Here is a 16,770-nt window from a genome sequence, read left to right on the forward strand (position 1 = left end):
GTGACTCTGGTACATGGGTCGCTGGTGGCAGGAGACAACCCCAGTGGACGACCAGTCGGGGTGTGTGTATCCATGGGGACCTCCGAGAGTACCCAACTGCGGAGGTAGTTTTGTCCACGCCATGTGGAGACATAAAATATGTGGTGGGAGTGGTAAAAACTCTTCCCTATGGGACTGTGTTGGAAAGAGACTTGCCTCTGTTCTGGACTCTGTGGAAAAACAAAATCCACTATCCCCCGGTAAAATGTATTACAGACGCTGTACCCGACGAACCTGCCGTAGGGGTGTCCAACCTAGGGACAGAGTGAGACCCAGATAGGTTTCCCTTAGAGGTGCTGGCAGGAGAGGTCGAGGAGACCCCATCGATCCCCGAGCTGGAAGTGTCCCGGGTACGGCTCAGCTACAGGATCCCACCCTGACTCAGGCGCGGGAAAGGGTGGTAGAGGTAAACGGCATAGCCCAATGCAGATACTGTATTTCCACGCATGGTAGTCAACGGTGAGTTGCTCTATAGGATAGATAATATCAGGGACGAGGTCGTGGAACAGTTGGTAGTACCTCAGTCGTACCGTCGGGTGGTTCTAGATTTGGCACACACACACTTGCTGGGTGGACACTTAGGGGTAAAAAAAACAAAACACAAGAGCGTATCTTGCAGCGGTTCTTTTGGCCTGGGGTTTACGCGGAGGTCAAAAGGTACTGCGAATCCTGCCCCGAATGTCAGTTGACCTCACCCACCGCAAGTTTCTGTAGCCCATTGGTACCCCTGCCAGTGATAGAGGTACCCTTTGAACGGATTGCAATGGATTTTGTAGGGCCCATTGTAAAATCCGCCCGTGGCCACCAACATATACTGGTGGTCGTCGACTATGCCACCCGGTACCCGGAGGCTATACCACTACGCCATACCTCGGCAAAACTGATTGCACGGGAGCTGTTTGCCATGTTCAGTCGCCTTGGACTACCTAAGGAGATCCTGACGGATCAGGGGACCCCTTTTATGTCCAAAGTGACAAGGGAACTGTGCAAATTGCTAAAAATGAAACAATTGCACACCTCGGTGTACCACCCTCAAACCGACGGGCTAGTAGAACGGTTCAATAAAACCCTCAAGTCCATGTTAGAAAAGGTGGTTTCTAAGGACGGAAGGGATTGGGACATGTTGCTACCCTATTTGATGTTCGCCGTCCGTGAGGTACCCCAAGCTTCCACAGTGTTCTCTCCCTTTGAATTATTGTACGGCAGACACCCTAGGGGTCTGTTGGATGTAGCCAAAGAGACATGGGAACAAGAGCCGACTCCACATAGGAGTATAATTGAACACGTGGCTAGTATACAGGACCGGATCGCGGCTGTCATGCCCATCGTGAAAGAACATCTGTTAGATGCCCAGGCAGCCCAGAGGCGCACATATAATAAAAGAGCCAGAGTCAGGTCTTTTAACAAGGGCGATCGGGTGTTAGTACTGGTACCCACAGCCAAGAGTAAGCTCATGGCCAAGTGGCAAGGGCCATATGAGATTCGGGAAAAAGTGGGGGAGGTAAATTACCAGGTGTATCAGCTCGGAAGGAGGAAACCTGAGCAGCTTTATCATGTAAACCTGCTAAAGCCTTGGAAAGATCGAGAGTGTTTAGTTACAGACGTCACCCCGGGCATATCACCAGAGAATTTTCTACCTTCAGCCAGGGAAGCAACCGAGGGGGAGGTCAGGATAAGTGATGCCCTCACTAAACAGCAGCGACTGGAGGCTCACTCGCTGGTGCAGCACAATACAGACGTGTTCTCAGAGCTACCAGGTAGGACTACGGTTATCCAACATGACATTGTCACCGAACCTGGGGTAAGGGTGCGAAAAAGACTGTAACGGGTACCCGAAGCACGGAGGCAAGCCATCACGGCTGAGGTAAAACAAATGCTTCAGTTAGGTGTCATAGAGGAATCATGGAGTGAGTGGGCTAGCCCCATCGTACTTATTCCGAAACCAGATGAATCGTTACGCTTCTGTAACGATTTCCGAAAATTGAATGAAGTGTCAAAGTTTGACCTTTATCCAATGCCCAGGGTGGACGAGCTGATTGAGAGACTGGGGTAGGCCCAGTACTTTACCACGCTCGATCTCACCAAGGGTTACTGGCAGGTACCTCTCACAGATTTGGCGAAGGAAAAGACCGCCTTCGTAACTCCGGAGGGTCTATACCACTATGTGGTCTTACCTTTTGGGTTACATGGGGACATAGTGCTCAAGCCTCATCAGGAGTACGCGTCCGCGTATCTAGATGATATTATCATCTTTAGCACCGACTGGCATACGCACCTATCACAGGTACAAGTGGTGCTGGATTCTCTCAGAGCCGCGGGGTTAACGGCAAACCCCAAAAAATGTGCGATAGGGCTAGAGGAAGCCCGATATTTGGGGTATGTGATAGGCCGAGGAGCTATCAAGCCCCAAATCAATAAAGTTGAAGCTATAAAAAACTGGCCTAAACCATCAAGTACAAAACAGGTGAGGGCGTTCCTTGGCATCCTTGGGTATTACCGCCGGTTTATGCCTAATTTTGCTGGGCGAACGGCGGCCCTGATAGATCTCTTGAAAGGAAAAAAATCGGTAATGGTTCGGTGGAACCCTCAGGCAGAAGAAGCTTTTCAGTCCATGAACTTGGCTCTGTGTGGACAGCCGGTCCTCATCAGCCCCAACTTCAAGGAAACCTTCATTGTACAGACAGATGCCTCGGAGGTAGGCCTAGGGGCGGTATTGTCACAAAAAGTGGATGGTGAAGAGCACCCGGTCACCTACTTAAGTAGAAAACTTGTCCCGTCAGAGAAAAACTATAGCGTGGTAGAGAAGGAGTGTTTGGCTATTAAGTGGGCCTTGGAATCACTACGTTATTATTTACTCGGGTGTCAGTTCTGCTTGGTGACGGACCATTCACCGTTGATATGGATGAGGCATGCCAAGGAGAGGAATGTATGAGTCACCAGGTGGTTCCTGTCACTGCAAAATTTCAGTTTCTCTGTAGAACATCGCCCTGGGAAGTTGCAAGCAAACGCGGATGCCCTGTCCCGGGCACCCTGTATGGTGGCAAATGTTCAACCCCACAAGTTTGAACAGAGGGGGGGATATGTGAGGCAGTGACCGGGATCGTATACGAGGGACGTTATATATCCCCCAGAATGTGTACAGAGACCTATTAAATCCATTGTAGTGCATTGCAGTCACAGACACAGCTGCGGCTGCAATGCAGGAATGAAGGTGAGCAATGACCTGGTCAGACTACCTGGCTAAGGCAGATTAAGTAAAACCCGGCAGGGCCTTCATTTCTTGGAGGAGGTCACAGGAGGCAGTGGAGCGGCCTCCTCCCTCCAACCCGGGTTTTCCAGTGGCTCTTGCCACAGGTCCTTTAAAATCCCTGCACTAAGAATTAGTGTTGTTCAGTGTTGGAACCTGCTAGAAGCATAGAAGGAAAGCTCAGCAGGATTGAGTGTGGCTGAACCCACGCCTGGGAAGCTTCTGCACCTGTCAGGCTCTGAGCGGCGCGGCCGTTGCCCACGGCAACCGTTGTTTAAAGGCTTGTGTTAACCCGGCTGCGAAACGGAGGACTGTCCTGTTTACCCGTGAGTTGCTGAATAAAGCTGTTTATGTTGGACTTGCTTGGGTCACTGCCTCAGTTACTGCACGGTGTGAACACCGCCGCTTTACAGGGGGCATATGGTGCTGCATTATACTATATGGGGGCATATGGTGCTGCATAATACTATATGGGGGCATATGGTGCTGCATTATACTATATGGGGCTGCATTATACTGTATGGTGGCTGCATTATACTAAATGTAGCCCCCATAATATTATATGGGTTTGCATTATACTGTATGGGGCTGTGGCTGCATTATACTATATGGGGGCTACATTATAGTGTATGGGGGGGTGGTTGCATTATACTATATGGGGCTACATTATATTATATGGGCCTGCATTATACTATATGGGAGCTACATTATATTACGGGCCTGCATTATACTGTATGGGGGGCTGCATTATACTAGATGGGGCTACATTATATTACATGAGCATGCATTTTACTAGATGAGGTTACATTATATTACATGAGCATGCATTATACTAGATGGGGTTACATTATATTATATGGGCATGCATTATACTAGATGGGGTTACATTATATTATATGGGCATCCATTATACTAGATGGGGGGCTGCAATATACTATATGGGGGCTACATTCCATGCGCATGCATTATAATAGATGGGGAGGCTGCATTATACTATATGGGGCTACATTATATTATATGGGCATACATTATACTATATGGGGGCTACATTTTATTATATGGAGCAGCATTATACTGTATGGAGGCTACATTATACTATGTACTCTGTGGGGGTGGCATTATACTCTATGAAGGACTATAGGCTGTGTATTATACTGTATGTACTATATGGGGGCTGCATTACACTGTATGGAGGACTATAGGGTGCATTATACTTTATGGAGGACGATGTGGGGCCCATTATTCTGTATGGAGGACTATGGGGGTCCATTATACTGTATGGAGTACTATGGGGAGTGCATTATACTATATGAAGGACTATGGGAAGTGCATAATACTGTATGGAGGACTATAGGTTGCATTATATTATATGGAAGACTATGGGGTGCATTATACTAAACGAGCCCAATGCTGCCTATTCATAGAGTGATTGGCTTGTTTATACCTGAACACAAATCCTTGTTCTCAGCTGCACATCGCCGTTGTAATCTGCTGATAACATGATACTGTATGGGGACAGATTGATCTATTAGTGATCGTTCTGTCCCCATCATTCTTCCTCAGCCGGTGTAAAGAGGCCGGGAAACAGGCACCGAACGACTTCAATATTGTCAATCGCGCTCGTTTAACGGTCTGAACTCAGCGCATGTAAATGCAACCGAAATATTTCTGTGTGATGGTGCAATATGTGAGCATTTAATGCCCCACTTTAAACTTTTGCCTAGGGCTCCACTTTGTCTAAAACCAGCCCTGCTCATGCTTCGGGGTGGCCAGTGGGGGCGCTCTATCTGGTGCTCTGCTTACATATTCATCTGTATGCTCTTATTACAGCTCTCTGCCTTCAGTGACCTGCCTCCTATTTTATCTAGCCCCGCACTACTAGATACATTATGTAAAATAGGAGGCAGGGCAGTGAAGGCACAGTGAGATGTCATAAGAGCAGACAGATGAATATGTAAGCAGAGCGCCAGATAGAGCCCACCCCACAGTCCCACCCCGAAGCACGAGCATATCATTATCTCCAAACTGAAAGTAAGATTACACAAGAACCACAGGACGGATTTCATCAACCAAGGTATAATTTTAATCAGTGTAATGTCAGTGTATGTAGTTTACTGAGCACAATCCTGCTGACAGGTGCGCTTAAAAAAGAGAGCATGAAGTAACCATTAAGATGCAACAAATTGTGCGCTTTAAGTCATTATATCTTTTGAACTGACCCTTGAGAATCATTACCATATACATCAATAGATTTAGAATCAATTTAAATCCCATCCATTTTTGTTTGTCAACTCAATAAATTGACACCAGAAAATGGCAAATGATTGGTAATGGAAACAAGTCTAAGGATGCAGTCAGACAAATACGAGTGAGATCGGAATGCAGCGCACAAACTGGCCGTGTCTCTCTCGACCCGAGTGTGACAGCTCCACAGAAATACATGAAAATGTCATGCTCGGGTTGGGAGAGCCGCGGACAGTTTGTGTGCTACGATTTATAAGGCCATCTGGCTAAAGAGACACCAGAAATGACCAGTGAATAGTTACTTTACTATATATGAAGTATGTCCTCCAGTTTGGGCATCATATGCCCGTGCACACATTCTAGCTGCGTCTTCAGTTTCTGGAGCCAGCTTTCTACTGATCTGGCACTGCAATAGTTCTTGGCTTACTTCTCATGTGATACGATCTTGTGAATGTTTAATGAGAAGCATGGAAATCCTATGAAAATCTGACAAGATAACAGCCAACAGAACAGAGTTCAGCTGCCTGTCCCACACCCCTTTTTCTGAATCACTTTTTTTCTTCTATCCTGCCGAGTAACTCTTGTACACTTTCCTGTTTTAATTTATAGCATCTGAAAAGTAAATGTTAAACTTTCATTTCTCATTTGTTTTTTGGAGGAGATTGTATATTATAATCCTCCGCCTTCTAATCGCATCAGTGCCCAATTGGCCCAAGGGCTTCACTTTAGTTCCTGTTCCCTATTGTCGCGAATTTCAGGCTGCAGGGTTTAAACCGAGTTAACATTTTCTAGAGTCCTAAATGTATTCGTAAGCATTTTAATTCATACTTTATCTTCCAACTGTAGGTTAAACATTTCTAAATACCCACACCCTGCTGTGATCATACCTGGCTCTGCTCTACAGTACAGGTTGGTTCTATGCCCATGTGACTGTGTGGGTTGTAGGTCAGCAAACCCACACCTATGCCATACCTTGCCAAACTGGTTAAGTAAGTAAAAAACCTGTACAGGAGTGGCCAATGTCAGTGATGAAAGTGATAGCACGAGAACAGTAGTTCGGCTGTAATATAAAAATACTGTTAGTATATGTAATATATACAATATGTACAAGTTTTTTTAACAATACTTTTTATTAATATTTAACATCTGTAATTATACAGGGTGGGCCATTTATATGGATACACCTAAATTAAATGGGAATGGTTGGTGACATCAACTTCCAGTTTGTGGCACATTAGTATATGGGAAGGGGAAAACTTTTCCAGATGGGTGGTGACCATGGCGGCCATTTTTAAGTCTGCCATTTTGGATCCAACTTTATTTTTTTCAATGGGAAGAGGGTCATGTGACACATCAAACTTATTGAGAATTTCATAGAAAAACAATGGTGTGCTTGGTTTTAACATAACTTTATTCTTTCATGAGTTTTTTACAAGTTTATGACCACTTATAAAATGTGTTCAAAGTGCTGCCCATTGTGTTGGATTGTCAATGCAACCCTCTTCTCCCACTCTTGACACACTGATAGCAACACCGCAGAAGAAATGCTAGCACAGGCTTCCACTATCCGTTGTTTCTGATGCTGCACATCTCATATCTTCACAGCATAGACAATTGCCTTCAGATGACCCCAAAGATAAAAGGCCAAGGGGGTCATATCGGGAGACCTTGGTGGCCATTCAACCGGCCCATGACGACCAATCCACTTTCCAGGAAACTGTTCATGTAGGAATGCTCGGACCTGACACCCATAATGTGGTGGTGCACCATCTTGTTGGAAAAACTCAGGGAACGTGCCATCTTCAGTGCATAAAGAGGGCAACACATCATCATGTAGCAATATCAGATATCCAGTGGCATTGAGGTTTCCATTGATGAAGAATGGCCCCACTATCTTTGTACCCCATATACCACACCATACCATCAAGATACGAGATGTGCATCATCTGAAACAATGGATACTGGAAGCCTGTGCTAGCATTTCTTCTGCGGTGTTGCTATCAGTGTGTCAAGAGTGGAAGAAGAGGGTTGCATTGACAATCCAACACAATGGGCAGCACTTTGAACACATTTTATAAGTGGTCATAAACTTGTAAAAAACGAATGAAAGAATAAAGTTATGTTAAAACCAAGCACACCATTGTTTTTCTATGAAATTCTCAATAAGTTTGATGTGTCACATGACCCTCTTCCCATTGAAAAAAATAAAGTTGGATCCAAAATGTCCATCTTCAAAATGGCCACCATGGTCACCACCCATCTGGAAAAGTTTTCCCCCTCCCATATACTAATGTGCCACAAACAGGAAGTTGATATCACCTATCATTCCCATTTAATTTAGGTGTATCCATATAAATGGCCCACCCTGTACAATAAAATTATGTACATTTAGTTTAGTTTACAATTCTCAGATTTAGTTTCTCATCTTCCATTTTCAAATTGAAAGGACACACATACAAACACAAGTAAACACAAGAAAGAAAACAAAACAAAAAACCCTATAATTTCGCAATTACCCTCCTTCTACTCTGGCATGCAGGTTATACAATTTTAATTCCAGTGTTCACTCCTATCTTATCGTTCTCTTAACCAATGTAACCCCTTGGATGTTGCAAGTCCTTATTTAATCTCTATACAATGTTCTCTCCACCTGTATTTCTCCCCCCTTTTCACCCAACACATTCGGATCAATTATTTTTAACTTCCCCAATGTTCCACTTAAGTCTTCCAGTAGATACCAACTGGTCTGGTCAAAGGGCTTCATGATTTTATGAAGTTCCTCCTTTGTATAATATTTGAGTAAAAAGCCTTGCTGATCACTGGGGGTCCACCCACTTGGCAGGACCTGAGAATAGGGATCTGTAGCTCCACCTGAATGGAGCAGAGGTGCGTATGCTTGGCTTCAATTTCATTTATTATTACTAGGAGAAAACTGAGCACAGTGCTCAGCTTTAGTGATGAGCGAGTATGTTCTGTTAACCTTTTCGGCGAGCATGCTCGGGTGCTTGCCGAGTATCTTCAGCGTGCTCGGGTGTTATGTTTTAGTCACTCCGTGCTCATGATTTGCGACTGTTTGACAGCTTTAATACATTTGAGGAATGCCTAAGAAACAAGCAATCCTCACATGTATTAAAAGCTGTCAAACAGTCGCAAATCATGAGCACGGAGTGATTAAAACATAACACCCGAGCACGCTGAAGATACTCGGAAAACACCCGAGCATGCTCGTAAATCTCGAGTACCGAGCATGCTCACTCATCACTACTCAGCTTACTTCAACAGTCCCATAGACAATGAATGGAGTGGAGGATGAGCATGCATATGACTCACCCCCTGGGCCGTGGGGTACCCGGAACCGGGCTTCAGTGTGATGATGGGGGTAGTAGTGGCAACCCGGTCCCGTGGCTCAGGGTGGTCAGACCAAATGCTGTGGCAGTCTATTTATATGGTTTGCAATGTCCGACTACGCCACCCGTGGATTGCGGTCAGGGAGGACTGCCGCTGCAAGGCAGTCCACTGAGGCTGATGGTGCGCGCAGCAGAGATAGTATAACTCCCCACGGGAAGAGTGTAGCCTCAGGGCAGCGTGTAGGGATGCTGGGGGTGATGGTGCAGGCGCAGCATAAATCACACAGAGTCAGTGATGCAGTCCAGGGTCTTTTACTCACAGTTGTTATCCGAGTCACTTCTGCAGGGAATGACTGCCCAAGCCGTGCTGCGTCCACCAGGTGAGGAGCTCGGTCAACCCCCAGGCAATTCAGGAGTATGGCACAGGACCCCCTTCTGTCCTTTCTCTGGCCTCTCTTGCCCCACCAGTGACCACACTTCTGTCCAGCTGCCTCGGGCCTTCTCTTGGTGAAACCTGTCGCCGGTTTCCCTGACCCTATGTGGTGCCTTCCTAGCGTGTGTAGCAGGGGGTCGCACCAATAGATGATCACGACCTCCGGTCTTTGGCTGAGGGATAATTTACCTCCACCAACTTGGGAATCCGGTACCCTTATTCTGCCTGACCCTTCACCCGATATCTCGTGGGTTCTTAGGGTCCCTTCTGCCTTCTTGTTTCTGGAGCGTTTCTACTCCTCTTTCTCTCCACCTTTCTTCCATCCTTCTCCCTCTCCTCTTCTTTCAGGCTCCGGCCTCTGTGCTAGGCCTGCCCAGGGAGCAGAGCCCATGCAGCAGCTCTGCTCCCTGCCTTCTCCTCTCACAGAACACTGAACTGAACTCCCTCCTAAGATGGTCCCACCTTTTTATCTGCTTCTCTGTGTCTGAGCTCAGGTGACCTGCAACCAATGAGCTCCTTCCTATGCTCCAGAAACCGTCCCCTTCTGCTCCTACATCACTGAGTTTTCCTCCCCCCCCCCCCCCACTCCAGCCAGGGACATGGTCAGTTGTGCCTATATATATATATATATATATATATATATATATATATATATATATATATATATATATATATATATGAGCACCGTCGAGCTGTCCCCCGGAAATGGGGTGTGTGTGGTGTATGCAGCTGACTGAGCCCTGGTCCATACTCCATCCTTACCCGGGAGTGGAATATCCCTGTAGCAACCAAACCCTCGGGGCGCTGCACATACCTCCGCTCTATTCGAGATGGGTCTGCAGATCCCCATTCTCAGGAATTCCATTGCCTCAATCTCTAGATCACTGGGAGTCCAACCACTGGGCAGCCCTGAGAATGGGGATCTTCAGCCCCATCCTGAATGGAGCAGAGGTGCAGATACTTGGTCTCTACTTCATTTATTGTTACTGGGTCTGCAGAGCCCCATTCTTGGGACTCCATTGCCTCGATCACTAATGTTTGGACTTCCAGCGTTTTTCAAGGTATACTCTATTCTGGGGATAGGAGATAACTTGCTTTTTTGGGGAAATAACCCTTTAAAATAGAGGGGTGGTCATTAAAGAAGGGCATGCCTTTAAATTAAAGCAAGTACATTGGTAAATGACACATTTACAAATCTACTGAATGATTTTTAATATCTTTCCTATCATGACGAGCATCTTTAAAGGCTACAGACACCTTTTGAGAAAAATATTTTTATGGTTAAATCAATTTTTTTTTAAGGAAGAACAGATGTAAACTGAGTGCTCCTTATATATTGCAAAACTTAAAGGGAATGAGTCATCAGAGAACGGCCTTATTTTTAAATAAGGTTTTTGCTTTAAATGTTTTTTTTTTTTTTGCTATATCACAATCTTTGCTAAAAATAAAAATGAGAATGAACATATTGTGACGCTACTTTTGTTCTTCTGAAGCATCTGAGTGTGCAAAGGTCATTGTGAAGGGGTGGGGAATGGGTTTGCAGATTCAGCTGTGACATCTCCTATTGCGACATCGCCCATTGCTAATGATGGATAAAGATGTTATCACTTATTGCAACCCTGCCTCTGTTGATAAACAGCCTCCTAAAAGGACAGGAAGTACCAGTCTAAAAATGCCACAGTGGCCACTGTGATAATTGCTTTTTTTCAATACAGATTGGGATTATTAAAAAAAAAAAAAAAAACATTGACAAAATGTTTTTAAAAAAATACAATTACCCTAAAAACCCGATTTAAACAATGGATCATTTTCTGATGACACATTCCCTTTAAATGTGTGTAAAATAAGCCACCTTCACTGCAAAATATAGGAAGACAGCAAAGTGACCAGAAAACTAACTCCATATTGCAACTAAAGATAATGAGGTACATTTGCTAATCCTGGTAATATCTAAACACTGCCTGAGAGAAATAACCTCAGGTTATGAAGAGACATATGCTTCAGGAGATTAAAAAATATTTTTATTGAAGATAAATACATAAAAAATCACAGTTAAAAATAAGAAAGGAATCTCTCAGCTAGAAAAGACTATGTGGGAGTATACATAAATTTATGAATGTCTGAGTACTTATGAGAGATGACTTCTCTGTTCAGGATCAGTCTAAAGTGCAAGTGGCAACGTAGTTATGAATTCAATCCTATGGAGTAGCCTCAAGGTGAGCCTGTTCAGAGAGCCCATAAATACAGATAGCAGCATGTAAATTCAGTATAGGTATTCAAGGTATAAATGCACCATTTACTTAGTCAGTCCAAAATCAGGATAAGAGAGTCCACATGCCCAGTAGCTTCTTCCAGTGCCCCCGTGGGCAGTGTTTAGATATTTTGACATAGAAGTGGTATGCACAATGTGATTATTGTGACAAGTGTGGTAATTAATCCTGCTAAAAGTTATGTGACGCCTCGCTCCCGCTCGCTGGCCCTACCCTGAGAGATGGGGGGTACTCGAACTGGGCCTCCTGGTGTACGGTGGATGCAGTCGTGGCCTAGGCCCGGCCCGTGCCCAGGGTCGTCACAGTAAAAATAAGGGCCAGGAGGGACGGTGGTAATCGAGTGGATGTAATGACTTTGCCACCTGTGGTGCCTGGTGATTCGCCACCTGCGCTGCGGCAGTCCTCTGAGGCGAGATGTCGTGGCAGCAGAAGATGGTACTACTCCCCACAAGCGGAGCGGGCCTCAGGGCAGAGAAGACGGATCAGGGGGGTCGCAGTGGGTGGTGCGGTGTGGTGTTGCGCTAAAATAAGGGACCGGAGGCAATGGATGCAGTCTTCCAAGCTTTACTCACGTTGTTAGGTGTCAGCTGCAAGGCTTCTCCTTGCTCCTAACGGCGCGCTGCGGCCACCAGAAAGGGGTTCAGCACACTCCGGGTAGTTCGGGTGCATCAATTAGGACCCCCTGCACCAGAGTGTTCCTAGACTTTCCCACTAGGTCCTCTCCTGTCCGTATGTGGTGCGTGTTACAAGGCTGGGTCTCCCTCTGGCTATACACAGACTAAGGGTACGGGTGGCGACCGACTCCACTCCGTCCGTTACCCGGTGGGATCCTCTAAGCCTCCGGGCTTTTCTGGCTAGGACATGAAGTAGCAAAGCCAGATATCAGTGGCCGGTACCCCGTTTGCAGCAGGAGTCCCTCTGACTAGGCCAGAATAGTGAGGACAGGTGGCGTATGCCGCTCCGTCTGCATCCCCCTGGGATCCTTTTGCCTGTGGAGCTTGTCTCCTCTGCTCCCCTCCAGGCCTTCTTAGGTAGGGACCTTGACCGGGTAGAGACAGCCGTTAACTCTAGCCCGCTCCTCGCCTCAAGGCCAGAGAACGAGGACCGTGTATCTTCAATCAGCTGCAGGTTCCACCGGAAAGCCACGTTTAGTGATGAAGACCACAATCAAAGGACCTTGAACCTAAGATGGCCGTTGAATAAATATGATTGAATGAGTGTAACCTAAAGTGTGTCCTCCACCCTCACCCACTGCATGGTTCCCCCTATCTTTTGATTTCCCCCCCCCATCTCCTCTATCCCGGCTGGGGCAGCACTATGGTGCCTTAAAGCCCCCCCTCAGGACAGGAGTTGTGTAGTGTTGAATGGATGGCTGAGTCCTGAGAGGTGCGTCACCCTTACCTCGGAGAGGTGATACCACACCTCGGTCTGAGGTGCAGTACGCCTGTGGCGACTGAACCCTCAGGGGCGCCACAGTTATACAGTGTAAACTTAGACAAGACCGTTTTAGGATGCACTAACTTTATCACTGTGGTTCATGTTGGATGATATATTTAGTGCATTTTTTAGATTGTCTAGTCCAGGTTACACCACCTATTAGTAGGTTTCCTTTAGACCACTTTAAAAAAAATTCAGGCCCCTAAATATTTAATCTGCCACCTACTCTGAGTCATATTTTTCTGTACATGTTACTCTCCTACACATCCCGTGAGATCAGTGTATTCAGGTTGCTGCTGGCTTCACAAGCTCTCATGTATCCAAAACAACTTCATTCCTGAACTGATTTCTTCTATTACATCCCATGAGGGATTTCTTCTTCGTAACAGACAAGGATGCTGTGAAATGTGTATTTCCTCCTTTCGTACATCAGAGTCTGGGTTCTCACCTTTTCTCAATATTCACACAAGCCTCTGTGAATTTCTCTTTTGTAGAGCACCTGGTGGGTACTTTCCTTCCAATCTACATTTTGAGACCAAATAGCCTGTATGATCTGAAACCCTTGAACAGTTGACTGCTTCTCCTACTCCAAGAAATGGGGCAGATAGAGAGTGCCTTGTGCACACTTCTCTATAATAAGATTCTGATACTGTACAGCCTCTAGAATCTGACTCACCTGAGGAATAAGGTGATTACACTACTCCTGGGAAAAATGAGGGGGATAGAGAATTTACAGCGCTAGGAGCAGTGTGTTGTTTGATTTATGTCAGTACAACCAGCTATGTACAATAGTTACAGTCATTACACCAGCAAAATGATAGGAAACTGTTAATAAAAATCATTTAGAAGGTTACCTAAATTTGCACAATAATAGTACTTAAAGGTGTATCCATTAATGCTAAACAGGCTTCAATAAAGTGGCACATCCCTGCACAATTTATCTTTAGTAAACTCCCACTGTGTACTGTAAGGGAAATAACCTTTTGGCAATGGTTAGGGTAGGGAAGGAAAGGCCTTTAAAGTTTGAGAAAACCATCTTTCAAGGAAATATACAAAGGGATTAGCATTTTAATTAAACTAAACTAAAATAAAAAAAAATACTATTTGTAATGTGCAAAAAATACAGAAATGTGATGTTTGCACTTTGAAGGCTAAACCCATTACTCTAATGATGTTTTTAACCTAATTGTCCCTCACAATGTATGTTGTAAAACAGCATATTATACATATTGTAAAATCAGCATAGCTAACATTTTTGGGATCAAATCATATATTACATTTACAGTCATATTTACTAAAGATAAAAGAGTATTTTTGAAGGGAGACTATACTAAAGTCCTGAAAAATAGTTGCTGACAATGCTCTGTTTAGTAAATGATTGTTACAATTCCCCACTCCAGTGACCCTATATTTATAGGGAATCTGAACTCCAACTGAAAGCAGCATGATGTAAAGGCAGAGACCCTGATGCCAGTGATGTGTCTCTTACTGGGTGGCATGCTGCAATTTTAATAAAATCATAATTTTTTTCTGCTGCAAATCTACCAGTTCTCTGAATGCTGAGCCCACACCACTGATTGGCAACTAACTGCACACACTGTGCCTAACCAGAGAACTGCCAATCAGTGGTAGTGGTGGGGTTATACAGAGCTCATAATTCATGAGCTCATTTATCAGCAGGAGATTATCACTAGAGGACTAGTAAACCTGCTGCCATGTAGTCCTCCATATTCATGAGTCATGATGAGTAATAATTTCCTGCTGATTAAATCAGGGATTTTAACAAAACTACAGCAAGCAGCCTAGTAAGTGATACATCCCTGAATCAGGGTATCTGCCATTATGCTGCTCTCAGATTAGGTATCAAAAACCTGGTGACAGATTCCGTTTACTGGACACTCAGAAACGTTTTTACGTTTTATGTGCTAAATAGCAAATTAATTTCATATTTCAAAGGAGATAGGAATTGAACAGCTTCTTTTCATATACAGTGCCTTGAAAAAGTATTTATGCCCCATGAACTTTTCCACATTTTTTCACATTGCACCCACAAACTTAAATGTACTTTATTGGGATATATAACAATGTGATGCGAGCCCTGCAGACAATCAGTGGCTGCTTCCCTCCCACATCCTTCAATTGAAACTGACACCCGGTAGAAGTGAGAGCTGCTCTGACTTCTCTCTTCCTTTATCCTTAGACAGATCTCATTCATTTTCCTGCATTTTTTTTTTGCCATAAAAAACACAGCAAAAACTCAACATGTGAACAAGCCCTTTGACTTATTAAACTGGAGCCAGCAGAGTTCAATGTTTACATTTTAGGGCTAAAAGTGTTTTTACTACAATGAGTGGTTTAGAGATTCAAAGATACAGTTACATACATATTTCATAATAAAAGATTTTCTTAGAGAAAAAGTTTCCAGTCTTTTGCTCAAAATAGTTTTCCCTAGATTGCCACTTTTGTACCAAATAAGCTGTTCAGCAATTTTACATCGTCCACAACTACCCCAAATACCTCCATTTTTGTCCCATTTTCACCCTTTCTAAATTCCAGAATCAGTAAATGTTATGGTGGTACAGTAGTTGAAGACATAGACAGGTCAATAATGTATTGATAACTAATTCACAATCATTCTTTATCATGCAGCTTCTTGCTTGAAGTCCAAAAAGAATAGCAGAACCTCCCAGGTAATATATTCATCCAGATTTCATCAAAGAAAAAAACAGATGATTTTTTATCTGTAACTTATCTCTATGGCATCTGTATAGCATTCATTTTTATACATCAGCAGTTATTCAAATTTACAAGCCCCAAAACAGTATCCTTAGCCTTGGATCGAAAACCCCCACTACATCAGACATTCGGATAAGGCCTCCAGGAGGTGACATACTTATCAGTTAAGTGTATCATTCACAACAATCTAGTGTATACTCTTAGGCTATGTGCCCACGATGCAGAAATGAAGCAGAACATTTCTGCTTCATTTCTGCAAGTCCTCTCCCGGAAAAAACGCATGCGGAATTCCGCAAGCGTTTATCGCGCGTTTATCGTGCGTTTTTCACACGTTTTCGACATGCGGAATTGCCTTGCGTTTTTTCATGCATTGAATAAGGCAATTCCGCTTGCGGAAACACAAAATTAATGAACATGCTGCGGATTTTTGAACGCAGCATAAACACTGCGGAAAAATCCGCAGCATGGGCATAGAACTTGCGGATTCTCATTGGGGACCATGGGGGGCGGATTACCAAGCGTTTTACAAGCGTTTCCGCTGCGGAAATTCCGCATCAAAAACGCTTGTAATCCGCAACGTGGGCACGCAGCCTAATTTTGGGGTCCTCAAACTTTTTAAACAGGGGGCCAGTTCACTGTCCCTCAGACCATTGGAGGGCCAGAATATAGTTTTTAAAAAAAAAACTATGAACAAATTCCTATGCACACTGCACATATCTTATTTTGAAGTAAAAAAAAAAACAATACAGGAACAAATACAATTTTTAAAATGAAGAACAAGTAAAGTTAAATCAACCGGTATTTCAATAGGTAGGTAACTGTACCCAATAGGCAGCATAGGTCCCCAATAGGCAGGTAAATATCCCCAATAGGCAGCCTAGGTCCCCAATAGGCAGGGAAATGTCCCCAATAGGCAGGGAAATGTCCCCAATAGGCAGGTAAATGTCCCCAATAGGCAGCATAGGTCCCCAATAGGCAGCATAGGTCCTCAATGGGCAGGTAAATGTTCCCAATAGG

At 44.5% G+C, this 16,770-nt stretch overlaps 1 long non-coding RNA gene across 2 annotated transcripts in view; it reads left to right on the forward strand.

Annotated features, from left to right (window-relative positions):
* LOC141252816 (uncharacterized) overlaps positions 1-16,770 on the forward strand; it is a 208,786-nt gene that overhangs the window by 40,806 nt on the left and 151,210 nt on the right. The window contains exons 1-2 of one of the 2 annotated variants that reach the window (XR_012314118.1): positions 3,319-3,612; positions 15,667-15,707. This is a non-coding gene — a long non-coding RNA (uncharacterized lncRNA). Of the gene's footprint in view, positions 1-3,318; positions 3,613-15,666; positions 15,708-16,770 lie in introns of those variants that run through there. The other variant, XR_012314119.1, reaches the window with a different exon arrangement.

This window comes from Phyllobates terribilis, unplaced genomic scaffold, assembly GCF_046119375.1.
Source record: "Phyllobates terribilis strain yellow unplaced genomic scaffold, ASM4611937v1 Scaffold_2__4_contigs__length_985480577, whole genome shotgun sequence".
Classification (NCBI taxonomy): domain Eukaryota; kingdom Metazoa; phylum Chordata; class Amphibia; order Anura; family Dendrobatidae; genus Phyllobates; species Phyllobates terribilis.